The sequence below is a fragment of the Lactuca virosa genome, chromosome 1 (genome assembly GCF_052849685.1).
Source record: "Lactuca virosa cultivar CGN04683 chromosome 1, Lactuca_virosa_CGN04683_v6, whole genome shotgun sequence".
NCBI lineage: Eukaryota > Viridiplantae > Streptophyta > Magnoliopsida > Asterales > Asteraceae > Lactuca > Lactuca virosa.
The window spans coordinates 70,074,307-70,087,905 of NC_136426.1; positions in this window are offsets into that span (position 1 = coordinate 70,074,307).

Consider the following 13,599-nt stretch of genomic DNA (forward strand, 5'->3'; position numbering starts at 1 on the left):
GATATCGAAATCGCAAATGGACCTTCATGGTCCGCAATTTCCTCATTTGGACTAAGATTTTTGGGTAAGATCTACTATTTCATCAAAAGTATAAACAAAAATGAATTTTGCCATTTTGGCAAGACCGAAATGCAAATGGTATTTGGTGATTTGTGATTTTTTATCCTCAAGTAAGATTTTATAAATGTCTAATGTGAGGTTAAGCATTAAACATTTATGTAATCTCAAATGAGGCCTAAAAGTTAGAGATGACATTGAAGAGAGGAAAACGAAGACATGGTCATAGAAAATCTCATATATAGCCATGTCTCGTCTACAATTTAATCATGGCAAAATGACAACCAAAAAAAAAAATTATACTTTTGATGAAAACACATATTATGTAAATGACGAAATCACATGCCGTGAAAGTTAATTCACAATTTCAATGACTAAGTTATTTCTAAATTTTTCTCAATATTTAAAAATTCAATCTTGCATTGCTTCCATGTCGCATCGGGGCTTAGAGTTAACTTCAACAAATCAAGAGTCTTTGGAATTGGAACCGATATGCAAGAGGTTGCAAACTGGGTTGGACCTCTTGGTTGTGCACCCTCCTCCCTCCTCTTACCTATCTCGGAGTCCCAATCGGAGCAAACATGAAGTTGAAGAAACACTGGAAACCGGTAATTGACAGATTCCAAACAAAACTATCAAAGTGGAAATCCAAAACTCTATCCTTTGGCGGAAGATTGACCCTCATTCAATCGGTCTTAGGAAACCTCCCAACATATTACATCTATCTATTTGTGGCCCCTGAAGGTGTAATTGAGACACTAGAAAAGATAAGGAATAGATTCCTTTGGGGTGGGTCGGATGAAAAGAAGGTAATACATTGGATCTCGTGGGATAAGGTGACTGCCTCCAAGGAATCAGGTGGCTTAGGCGTAGGCACAATAAAGGCTCTTAATATATCCCTCATAATGAAATGGTGGTGGAAGCTTAGAACTGATCCTGATCGTTTATGTGTTGTGGTCATCAATTGTTTGCACAATCTCCGATCCAAACCTGATGATTGCTACTCAATGAAGTCTTTATCAGGGGTATGAAACAATATTGTAGGTATTCGGAAAGATCTCATGAAAATTGGAATCCCCGTTAGCTCTGTGATTTCCAAGCAATCAGGTACCACAAGAGACACTTGGAGATGTGGTTTAACCATGGACGGATCTTTTACAGTGTGTCCTTAAAAAAAGATGCGATTATTGGCCCCCCATCGCCAATTATAATTTCCACTGGATCAAAGAAATATCATTGAAAGTCTCATGTTTCATATGGAGGGCGATATTTGGTAGAATCCCTACCGCATCGGGGCTATCAAAAAGAGGAGTAAACTTGGAAACATTGACATGGATGTGTGAGGAGAAAGAAGAGTGCCCAGACCATGCTCTTGTGAATTGCTCTTATGCCCAAAAAGAAAGGGCATTGGTCTCAATGCCCTTTTCTCATAATCTGTATTTTAGTTTCATGTTGTTTTCTTTTTGCTTTTAGATTTTGGCTCTTTGTACTGCCACTGATTTGTGGCTGTTTCCCCTTCTCCTGTTCCTTTTTGTTTCAATTTACATAATCTTACTGGCGGGTTCTAAAAAAAAACTTAAAAAGCTATTTCGTTATAAATTTAAAATGGCACAACATTAAATGAAGCTATTATGCTATAAATAAAAAGGGCCCAATAAAACCATTTAATGTTATGAAGCTACTATGTTAATAAGGCCATTTTATGTGTTGATATTTTTGTTAATCAATGCTTATTGAACATTTAGTATTCTCTTTCAATTAATTTTACGGTAAGCCCTAATGAGATTGTTGTATTGGACATATGCCTGAAACAACATTTCTATATTGGGTTTATAATGAAATTACAATGCTATAAATTAGTCACAAAGCACTCTTCTATGCAAGACCATAACATAAAATGGTTTGAATAGACAATCATTATACTAACATAACACATAACATAATGGTTTTTAGCAAGAAAATACATCAAGTTTTTCTCAGGTTTGCCCGTCAAAAAACAGACTAGATAAACACATGATCATTACATTACCAATATCTACATGTTTTAGCCACATATCCACTGCAAAATAAAGATCATAGAATTGACTTGGATTAAACTTTTTTGGTCTTTATGTTTTAGATCCAAACAACTATCTACATGTTTTAGCCACTTATACATCATTTACTCAAAGATAAAACACAAACATAACATTATGCAAAATATAAAAATATATTTCAAAAAAGGAACATATCGTACATTTAAGCAATTATACAAAAAAATACAGTTCGAGATAAACATTACATTGCCACATTCAATATGATGATGCCCAAAGATGCTCTACAAGATTTTCACAACTGCAACCTTTCTTCAGCTACTTCCCTCTTGAACCAAAAGAATTATCAATATAATGAACAACAAAATGCAACTAACAAGTTTCTGATGACCTTTCAATCTTGTTTTTCAACTACGTAATCAGACTTCCAATTTGAATGCTAAAACATTCGAAATAAAGAAATGAAAAACAAAATGTAATCGTCAATACCGGTAAACCAAGCTAAAGATCACTACAAACAACCAAAATGACAGTAAAACAGTTCATCTTCAATAAGAAACATCTAACTAATCAAAATAACATTAGTGGTGCTTGTTTTATTGTGGAAAAAAAAAATGTGACAGAAGAGCGAAACTTGCATACCATACAGTTTTGGTGTACAAGCATTATACTTCTGTTTTTATACTATATGGAAAGATTTTATAAGAGCTAGGTGAATCTGACAACTACAACAATATATGAAGTAGCAACATAAACCCCATTACCCGATTCCAATAACAAGCAACTACATACAATAGATATAATTATCAGTATTCAAACAATCATTCCACCGCCTAAGGCAATGAACGGATTTTACAGAAGAGCGAAACTAGCAAACCATAAAACTTGGTGTACAAGCATTATACTTCTGTTATAATATTCGGGATGATAGGATAAGAGCAAGGTGGATCACACAGCAACAGAAACACCTTACCCACTTCCCGATATACCAAATGGTGGTTGGAAACGATTATTGAAACTTAAAAGAATATAATCAGATAATGATATACTTATTCAAAATCTTCTTTTTTTGATGTAACATACCCACAAGTGGTAATCATATGTACCCAAATACTAAATACTCCAACCAGAAAACAATAAGACAATTTCGAGAAGGCTACGAGCTAGAACATGATTTTTTTTGGCAATGTATAAAGGAAGTAATAGGGGAAGAACACAAACCCATAAACTGATAAATTCGGCCGATAGATATAAGAAATTAAAAGCAATTGCAGTTTAGGGTTAGGGTTTTCTCAACACCATGATGCTGCGCAGTGGAGCATTAGGTTATTTAAAGGTGGGAGTTGAGACGAAATAGCTTAGGTAAAGTAACGATGTCGGATCACGAGGCGTAAATCGGGTCAGGGTTCGGATTCAAACCAATCACTCTATTTGTCTATGTAACTAGTAGGTGTAAGACCCATTATTACATGAGTTTATTTAAAAAAAAAAAATATGAAAATTTAGCAATTTAAAAAGATTGAATTTATAAAAAAAATGAGAAAAAATTTAAATTATTATAATTAATGAGTCTTTAATACATTGAATACATTAAATATATAAACTCTTTCTAATAAATACCTTACATATTAAATGTGGAATTTTAATTTAATAAAATGAAAAATACAATAAAATAACAAGTGGAAAAATAGAAAATTTAAAAATTTTAGAAAATACCATGTGTCCAAATGAAAGAGAAGATAACATATGGCAAAAACATATTTATTTATTAGGGGGGATTTATATTCTAGTTCAAATTAAATATTTAATATTTATCATATATTATTTTGAACATCTTTTATATTAAAATTTAAGGGCGAACAACGAAAACAATAAAATTTAACACAATCGATTACAATGGTTATTTGGATTTTGCAACAATCCTATAATCAATTTCATTATCAGTTACATGTTTTCAAAAAATAATGGTATTTTTTATTCAGACATTTGATACAAAGTTTATTGAAATTTACAAAGAATAGCTTTTCGGTTTGTTCTTTTCATAAGATGATGTGTGATAGATTGCTTTCCACCCCGTGACATTCTATTTGTTACGTCGTGACACTATTCTTCACTAAAAACCTACTTTGGCCACCGCGCCGTGACTAGGGACGAAACTTATGTATGGCCAGAAGAGGTTGTGGCCCCCCTGTTTTTTTTCATAACTAACCCTTAACTATTAAAATTTTTACATATTAAGCCTAAAACTATAAATTTTGACTTTGGCCCCCATATTCTTCAATTTTTATACATATTTTATTCCCCCCCCCCCCCCCCAAATCAACACTTCAACCTCTGTCACTGGCCGTGATACCCATATGCCCACGCCGCGGAGCAAAGTACGTTGGTATTCTTTCTTACTCAAATCATTCTTCGTGGCATGGATATCTGTTCTCCGCGACGTGGAAACTGCTTGACAACAGTTCCCTTAGCTGATTCCATTCTAGCTTTCAAACATTTTTATCCCAACTTCTAACCCTCATATCTTCTTCGTTTCTTACCCGTTTTCGATGTTCTTTATATCCACGCGAATGTGAGAACATATTATATACATCTACTAAGTCACCTCTCACCGATTTAATACATGTCTTACTCTATTAAGTCACAAACTTGACCCAAAAAAGTATAAAATACCCATTTTACCATTTTGACCAATACTACATCTTCTCATGCATTCTTTCTCTGTAACTTACTCATCTAACATCATCTAAGTGAATTAAATTTATCTTGGCCATTTCCATGAAGTTACAACTTCATATTCTCATCTTTTTCTCATAAAAGGACCAAACTGCCATTTTGGTCAATATTTGACTATAAGTCAACTTTCTTACAATTTCAGGTTCTTACAGTTTTAATTTTTATATCCGTCTATAGGGCATGTAGCCCGATAATATTTAAACCAAGGTTGGCCCCACTAAGTGCAACCACACCACTCGAGTCACCACCCTCACTTGCACCTGAGCAGCAGGCGGCTTCAGAGAGTGCTACATGCCCAAATCCAAAAGCAGCATACAACAATGAGAATTTAATTGGAAGCAGTGTAATTTCATTCCCTTTTTCGATATGTAAGTTTATTCCTTTTTTATTGTTTGTTTTTTAGAATAATAGGGTTAAATTCATTAAAAATTGCAATTGATTCAGTATTTTTTTCGTGATAAATTCAGGTTCAACTTAACCTGGTTGCACTTTCAAGATATAATTATTATGGAAACCAACAAACTATTTAGGGACGGGTACATCTCATGTCATAATTATGATTTAATTTTAAAAAGTTTAGTAAGTAAAATGTAAGTTTTGTTATTTGTATTTTGTTTAGGGACATATGAATTCGATAACACCAAATCATGAGTTTTATTATGGTGCTCAACCTACCCTTCATAGTCCGGTATGTTGTTCATGAGGATGTGATTACTATCTTTTATAGATCTTGATCTTACTTGTGATATATAACAACAGTCTAAGGTTATTGTATGCAAGGTCAAATGGATTTCTTATGTGCACGAGGCTTCACATATGGAATTCCGGTTGGTTTCTCTCATCTTTATTATTAAGGTGTTTTCTAGGCTTATTTTCGGTGATGAGGATGAGGAGAGTATTTTCCTCTTCTACATTGTCGCACCATTTTAACCGAGCCAAAAAATTGCAACTTAACTTTTGACCCTTTTTCACTGGTATCAATATCAATATCATAATGATACTCATGGATTATTTGATATGCCTTTTACAACATCTATTTTTCCATTACATATTGCATAAATTACTATGTAATTATATTCAAAGCAGGGACATGTTGCCTCATCTCTTCAACTTGAATGACTTTTGGATTACTAAAAAAGTGTATGATTGTGCTTCTCATCATTGAATATGGTACGTGTTCAGGGATCAAAAAGGTGTTATTTTATTTGTGATTATGTCTAAATGCCTTTTCTTGATCTTCAATAACTTGAAGTTGATTACTTAAAATGACAGGTCATATATGGGGATACAGATTTAGTCATGGTACAATTTAGTGTCCCCATTGTAGATGAAACTATGAAGATGGGTAGGGTAGCTATTGATTACATTAGTAAAAATTGAAACAAATTTGATAAGATGGATACAAAAGGTAAGCAAGAGTGTTTATTCACCTTTTTTTATATAAACTAAATATGTTTTATGACCACTGAGTTGTATTGTTAATGTCAGGTATTGAAACAATTATAAGGGAAAATTGTTTGTTAGTAAAAAACCTGGTAACCAAGTGCCTTCATAAAATACTAATAGACAGAGACGTGCCTGGAGTTGTTCAATTTGTGAAGGATACTATTTCAGATTTCATTATGGATCGCATGGATTTGTCTCTTTTGGTTATTACCAAGGTAACGAAACTTTAAGATTTTTACGGTTTACTATAAGGTAAAAGTTTATGTGCCTTTATTAACTACTTAAGTTAATAGGGATTGAAAAAACAGGAGAGGATTATGAAGTTATGGCAGCACATGTTGCACTTGCAGAGCGAATACGAAAGGTTTGTATTGTGGATGATGTATTGTAGCGTCCTACTTTCATTTCTTCCTATTACAACATTCTACTTTGACTTTTTTTTTATTAAGACATTATATCACTGTAAAATGAAGAATTGAAAGTACGTTGTATTTCATTGTTGTAGAATATTTGGTTTCTTCTTAAAGTAATACGTGTTATTGGTGTCTACTCTTTTTCATTTATTTATTTGGAAAAAATTACTTTTCTGTTTACAATTTAAAATGATTTTCAAAATTTACTTTTATATCTAAATATTATATATATATATATATATATATATATATATACTAGCCGTCTACCCGCGCCAAGCGACGGGTGCGGGTTTTTTTTTCAGAAATTACTTCGTATATAAGATTATTTTTTTGCTTAAATAGTTTAATGCACATAAACAATTATCAATAAGAGCCATGCTCGTAGAAACAGAATAAAAAATAATCAAAAATGAAAAGTTGAGATTCTTTAAAAATGAATACGAACACATGATTGGCTGAAAATGGTAAAAACAAAAGGGTAATGTTTTTTTTTTCTGGAAATAACAATTTCTTTATATAAATACATAATTAGAATTTCATTTTCCTTGTAATCGCATGGTACATTGAAAAAGTTTAAAGTACAATGCTATAATGAAAGTGTTATGACTTCATTTTCTAGGGGTAATTTTGGAATTCTTATAAACAAATTACAGTTTTGTTGGAGCAATTATCACAATTTGGTTTTCAAGAATTGAATAAATCTGATTTGCTAACCGGTTTTCAGCTATATTATGGTCATATTTGTTGGCATATTATTTTCTAAGCCTTTTGTCAAAGGTAAAAAATGTTCAGATGGGGCAGTTAAGGGTTAGTGTGTTTATAGCAATGCACCTTGGCGAAAATGGTAAAAAATGATCATTTTGGTATTATTTTTTTAAAATAAATATTCTAAATGATTAGGCCGCTTATAGCAACGTACTTTGGTGAAAATGGTAAAAACAAAAGGGTAATGTTTTTTTACAGGATATCACATTTTCTTCTTATTTTGGCTTGTTAATATTTTCAAAGTATACTATAAATATAAAGTAACCTCAACAGACTTTTGATCAACAAACAAACATAATCTAAAATTTTAATCCTATGAATTTTTAAAATATTCATTCTTATATCAAGTGATAAAGCCTTAATAGATAAGGTATAAAATAAATTTTAAATTCATTAGATAAGTATATTCTGGTTTTAGAGGGGAAATACCAACTCGAGGCAGGTAATAAAAATAGCATTAGAATGACAAAAGCAAGCTATGCTCAACAAAGAAAATGCATTAAAAAATACAAAGAGGAAAAAGCTAAAACACCTTCCAAATAGTATCAAACTTTGGCATAAACAACTACTAAAATTCTTAATTTAAATAGAATCAAACTTCGGTTATAATAATCAACCAATACAAAGTACATTGCTATTATTTGAATTTAAACCTTCATAAAGTACTATGACACAATAACTAACCTAATCTATATTTGTAATTTGTAATTTTTATTAGATTATATTGATATAAAGGTCTTCATCTATTTTTTTGTATTCACCCAAGAGAGAGCCATTGGTGTCGACGATCATCCGGTGGCCATAGTTCATCCACCAATTCATTTTTGCATTCTCATTTGCATAGATAATGTATTCTTGTTCCAAGGGTAGTTGTGGAATTTTGTTTTGCATGCAATCTTCTTCATTCATAACTTTCTTATTTGAAAGTATAATGACTTCATCTTGTAGGGGTAATTTTGGAATTTTTTTTTGCTTGTCATCTTCTGTTTGTGTATTCAAAAACTTCTTTTCATTTTTAGATTTGGTGGTTTGATTGTTGAATGGTTCCACTTGAACCCTTGTAATATCGTAGACATCACCAGATTTGCAATCTTCACATAACCAATCATTTTTAGGTACTTCATCCTTAATGCTCTGCATACAATATGTGTGTTCGGCATCATCCATACATCTACTACATATAGCAAGTAAGTGCTCATAGCCTATATCTCCACATATATCACACACAATGATATAACATAACTGGTCATCAACAACCTCAACATCCATTACCCTGAACATATAACTTGCAAAAACCCCTACACCTGGAAAAAAACCAATGTTTCATCTAACACCCTTTTTTTAGAAAGAAAATTATGAATATTAAAAAAAATGTAAATAAAATTACCCAATATATTTGTTAAGCATGAACCGACAAAGAGAGGCAATATGTCTGCCACCTGTTTATGTATATGTTTCTTGACATGTAAGCATAAAACACAATCATTCAATTAGAGAGAGTTAGAATGTATATTAATTACATTTCACAAATACATTACCTAATAAGATTTATGTTTTATGCAGGAACCGAGAAGGAGAGAGTGCAGGGGAAAAAAGAAGGCTAAAATGATGAATATTTCACTCCTGTTAACACAAAAAACACACAGAAACACCATTAAAGATAAGAGAGAGAGAGTGAGAGGGAGTTTGTATATATATGTATTTGTTTTGTATTTTATTAGAGAGAGAAAGAGAGAGAGTGAATTATATTGTGTTAGTGTGTAAACACAGGCACACATAGTCACAAACACCATTTAACAAACCTGTTATGTTTGTTTTTTCTGCAGGAACCGAGATCAGATCCTGTTAACACAAAAAACACATAGACAACATTAAAGATAAGAGAGAGAGAGAGAGAGGGGAGTTTGTATATTTATCTATTTGTATTCTGTTGTATTAGAGAGAGAGAGAGAGAGAGTTATTAGTATATGTAAACACAGTCACACAGTCACAGACACCAATGAACATACCTGCTATGTTTTTCTTTTTCTGTAGGATCCGAGATCAGATCCTGTTAACACAAAAAACACATAAACAACATTAAAGATAAAAGAGAGAGAGAGAGAGAGAGAGAGAGAGAGAGAGAGATGAGAGTTTGTATATTTATGTATATGTATTCTGTTGTATTATATATATAGAGAGAGAGAGAGTTATATTATGTATGTAAACACAGTCACACACAGGCACAAACACCATTGAACATACCTGCTATGTTTTTGTTTTTCTGCAGGATCCGAAAGAGAGATTGAGAGTGAGTTTATGTATTCGCCAAAAAAACAGAAACACGTATACAAAAAAGAATGAATTTTAACGATTTCAAGAATTATAGGATAAGAAGCTTTTGTAATTTATAGTGGATTATATTATCAAAAATATAGGAAATGTAAGTATACATGGGACTTAGTAAAAAATTCGTGATTATTATTTTGACTTTTTCCAATATTGACCAAACCAATATCCAAGATCATTCAATGCTTAAAATGATTGTAAACACTGCATTAGGGCTTGTACGACTTAAAATTCAGCGTTTGACCAAAGATGCTTTATAAGGTAAATATATATATATATATATATATATATATATATATATATATATATATATATATATATATATATATATATATATATATATATACACACACACACCCGTACAACGCACGAGCCGCGTCACTAGTTAAAATAAAAGATGATAAGTCTTTCTACCAATATCTTGTTAACTCTTTAGTTTTTAAATATATAAAATAAATAAATGGGTGAATATAACATTAGTCATTCAAAATTTAAAAATTTTAAATTTCAATTGCGGAGTACCATGTGTGTATTTATTCTAAAATATCACTAATAATTGATATTAACAATTTTACTATAATAAATGAAGATCCATTTTGTCACGTTTCAATTTCTCATTAGTTTTGACACATGTTATTTTGTGATATTTTTAAAATAAATAATATACACATGTCAATTTTTGGTTTTTTCAAAATTTAAAATTAAAAATTCACATAATACTTTTAGTTATATATGTAAAGTATTAAATGTAATTAATATGATAATAAATTGCAATTAATACGTTTCTTCATTCCTTATTTTGAATTTTTATTTTAAAAAAATACTTATTGGTTACATTTTAATATTAATTTTGTTTTAATGAACCCATATAATACAGAAGTTTTACACCTAGTTAAATGTATAAACTTAACTTAAATTTTAGTAAACTGTAAAATTGCATTTGGTGTATCCGTATTTGATAACAGCCAATTTATTATAGAAACAATATAAAGCTCAAACCAATAAATTATTAAAATTTTCACGTTGTAACACATTAATCCGATTTACCTTTTTAACACCGAGAGTGAGCAACGACATGTACCATCCAAATATCACAAATAACCATGTTTTCCGAAATCCAACTTTTCGGAGCAGTCGAATTTCGATTTAGGCATTTCATATTTCGAAGTACATTTTCCCTCAAAAGCCGATTTTGTGGACTAATAATTCAGAAGAAGAATGACGATGTATTCTCGATTAAGTGACTCAAGCTCCCATCTTTACACACACATACATAAGAATCAATCCGTTTGTATAGAATATTGTATTATTTAAGCTAGTCTTTCGGTTTCTTTGTTCGATAAAGAAACCATGTAGATGTTTATTTGGTTTCCCATATTTTCTAAATATGAATGTAGACTTGGTTATTTTGAGTTGTTTGATGAATGACTACTTAACAATGGGGTGAAATTATAAATTTATTGAAACATAAACAATTAAATAAAACAACTCATGAATATCCTAATGAACTCGGTATTCAAAATTAATTTAAGCAAACAATTGAAGTTTGGTGTTTTTGGTTAGGGTTCTAATTTTTTTGTGTGCGCTTTTCATCAATTTTAGTGTTTTAGTTATCTTAATGTACTTTAAGACTAATGGTGTGATGACATTATTGATTATCCTAATTGTATTATGCATATGTTTTGGTAGGAGGAATGAAATTGAAAATATTGTTTTTGTATAAAAATGAAATATTTGTATGTTGTAGTTTGACTTCAAAATACAAATATAATATTTTACATTATAAGACCAAACATGTTATATAATTTGTAACATCCGTTTCCAGGTATTTTCATTTTAAGCTTAAAAGTAAGAAAAAACTGGTCCTTATGTTGGGTGTAAATGAAGTGTACGCCGAGTGTAAGTCATTAAGTGGAACGCGAACTTCGTCAAGTACGTTGGGCGTACATAAGGAGTATGCAAGGCGTACTCATGCAGATCCCAAACCCTATATTTTAGGGTTGAGCCCATATTTAGGGACCTTAAGTCCCTTGAGGCCACTCCATGTTCAGCCTCCACCCTCCCCAACCAGTGTTTCGAAACCCTAATCCTTGATTAGCTTGGAGTGAGCCTTTTGTGTGTTCTTAGTGCATAGTAAAGGAGTAGAAGTATTTCTTTGAGGATTGTTGTGGCTAGAGTTTGAAGATCCAAGGCTTTCATCTCGATTGCAAACTTTTGGAGGTATAAACTTCCCACCTTTATGGTTCTATGGCTTAGATCGAAACTAGCTTAGAGTTTTTCATGATTTTGGTCCCATACTTTTGGTTCTCGTGAGTAAAAGCTACTCCAGAGTGGTGGTCATATATTGTCATTTATGAGTATTTAAGTCATAAAAATAGGGTCTTGATGGTTGCTTTTCACCCATGCAAGGGTTTGAAGTCATTAAAGGATGATTTGGACCTAGGGCTTGAATTTTATGCTCCATTAAGCTATGCAAAAGCTTAAAGTTGACGAGTTTATCAGTTAAGACCTTCCATAGATTAAGATCTGTGAGTTGGACGTTTAGTCTTTAGGTATTAAGAGCTTAAAAGTAGATTTTGGCATCAATGGGTTTACACAGGGCGTAACCTCTGAGTACGCAACGCGTAACGAGATTGCCCTGTTTTCCTTTTCTGTGAGCGCTGGCTAGGCAAGGCGTAAGGAGAGAGTACGCATGTCGTACTCCCATAAGTGCACTTGGGCCATTTTTTGGGCCTTGGGCGATGTTGAGTTGGGTCTAGTTTGGAAAGGGTGGAATGGTATTTTACCCTTAGCGAGAGAGAATATGATTTGGACGTTGATTATGGGTTATTACCCTAATTATCATTTTTTTTTTGGAAACGACAAATGATTAAACGGAAGCCTACTCGCATATTTCAACGAGCACCCCGGGTTCGAGCTCCTTTACAGGGCAAACCCAGCCCCCATAGGGATTTCCAGGGAAAATTTCCCCACATGTGGCACAAGTTTAAGAGGCACCCAAATTGGGTTTTGTCGTAGCTGCGCGTTGAGATTTCGGTCATATTTAGATTGAGGTGAGTCTCCTCCTAGTATTTGCGGGTCGAAGACACCAATGCCGACCCATTGGTTTATGTTTATAGGATGCTAGCAGTTTGTGTAACTATTGCATGTGTTTGTATGTATACTGGGTTGTAACACCCCGACTCCCAGGTATAAATTTTACAGCTTTATATTCTGATTTAAAGGCCTACTCGACGAGTTGGATGCCCCAACTCGTCGTGTAGAAACGGATATGGCCGCGTGACTTAAGGGACCTACTCGACGAGTTGGAGGACCCAACTCGACGAGTTGAAGTTGGAATATGAAACCCTAATTTTTAGGGTTTGCACCCTATTTAAAGGACCTTAAGTCCTTCCTCCCAGCCTCCTTACCACCCTTTCACGTCCAGAAGAAAACCCTAAGCGATCTAACCCCATTTTTGAGTGTTTGTGAGGCTAAAAGAGTGTTTTTGGCGTATTTGTTGAAGAAGCTTGAAGGTTGAGAAGCTTGGAACGGGAAGTAGCTTGTGAATCCAACATCTACATCGTTTTGGTTTCCATTTGAAGGTAACAAGTTGTTACCTTGATCATCCTAGTGTTAGATCTCCTTATTCATGGGTTTAGGCCATTTCTAACATATTTGTGGGTCATTTAGGGTATTAGTCATGATCTGAAGTTGTAACTTCAGATCTGGACTCCTCTAAGTCCTCATGGTCATAATGTGACAACCCGTTAATTTCGTTATTATAGAAGTCAATCTTGGTCAACGAAAGTCAACCATATCAAATAAGGTCAAACTTATTT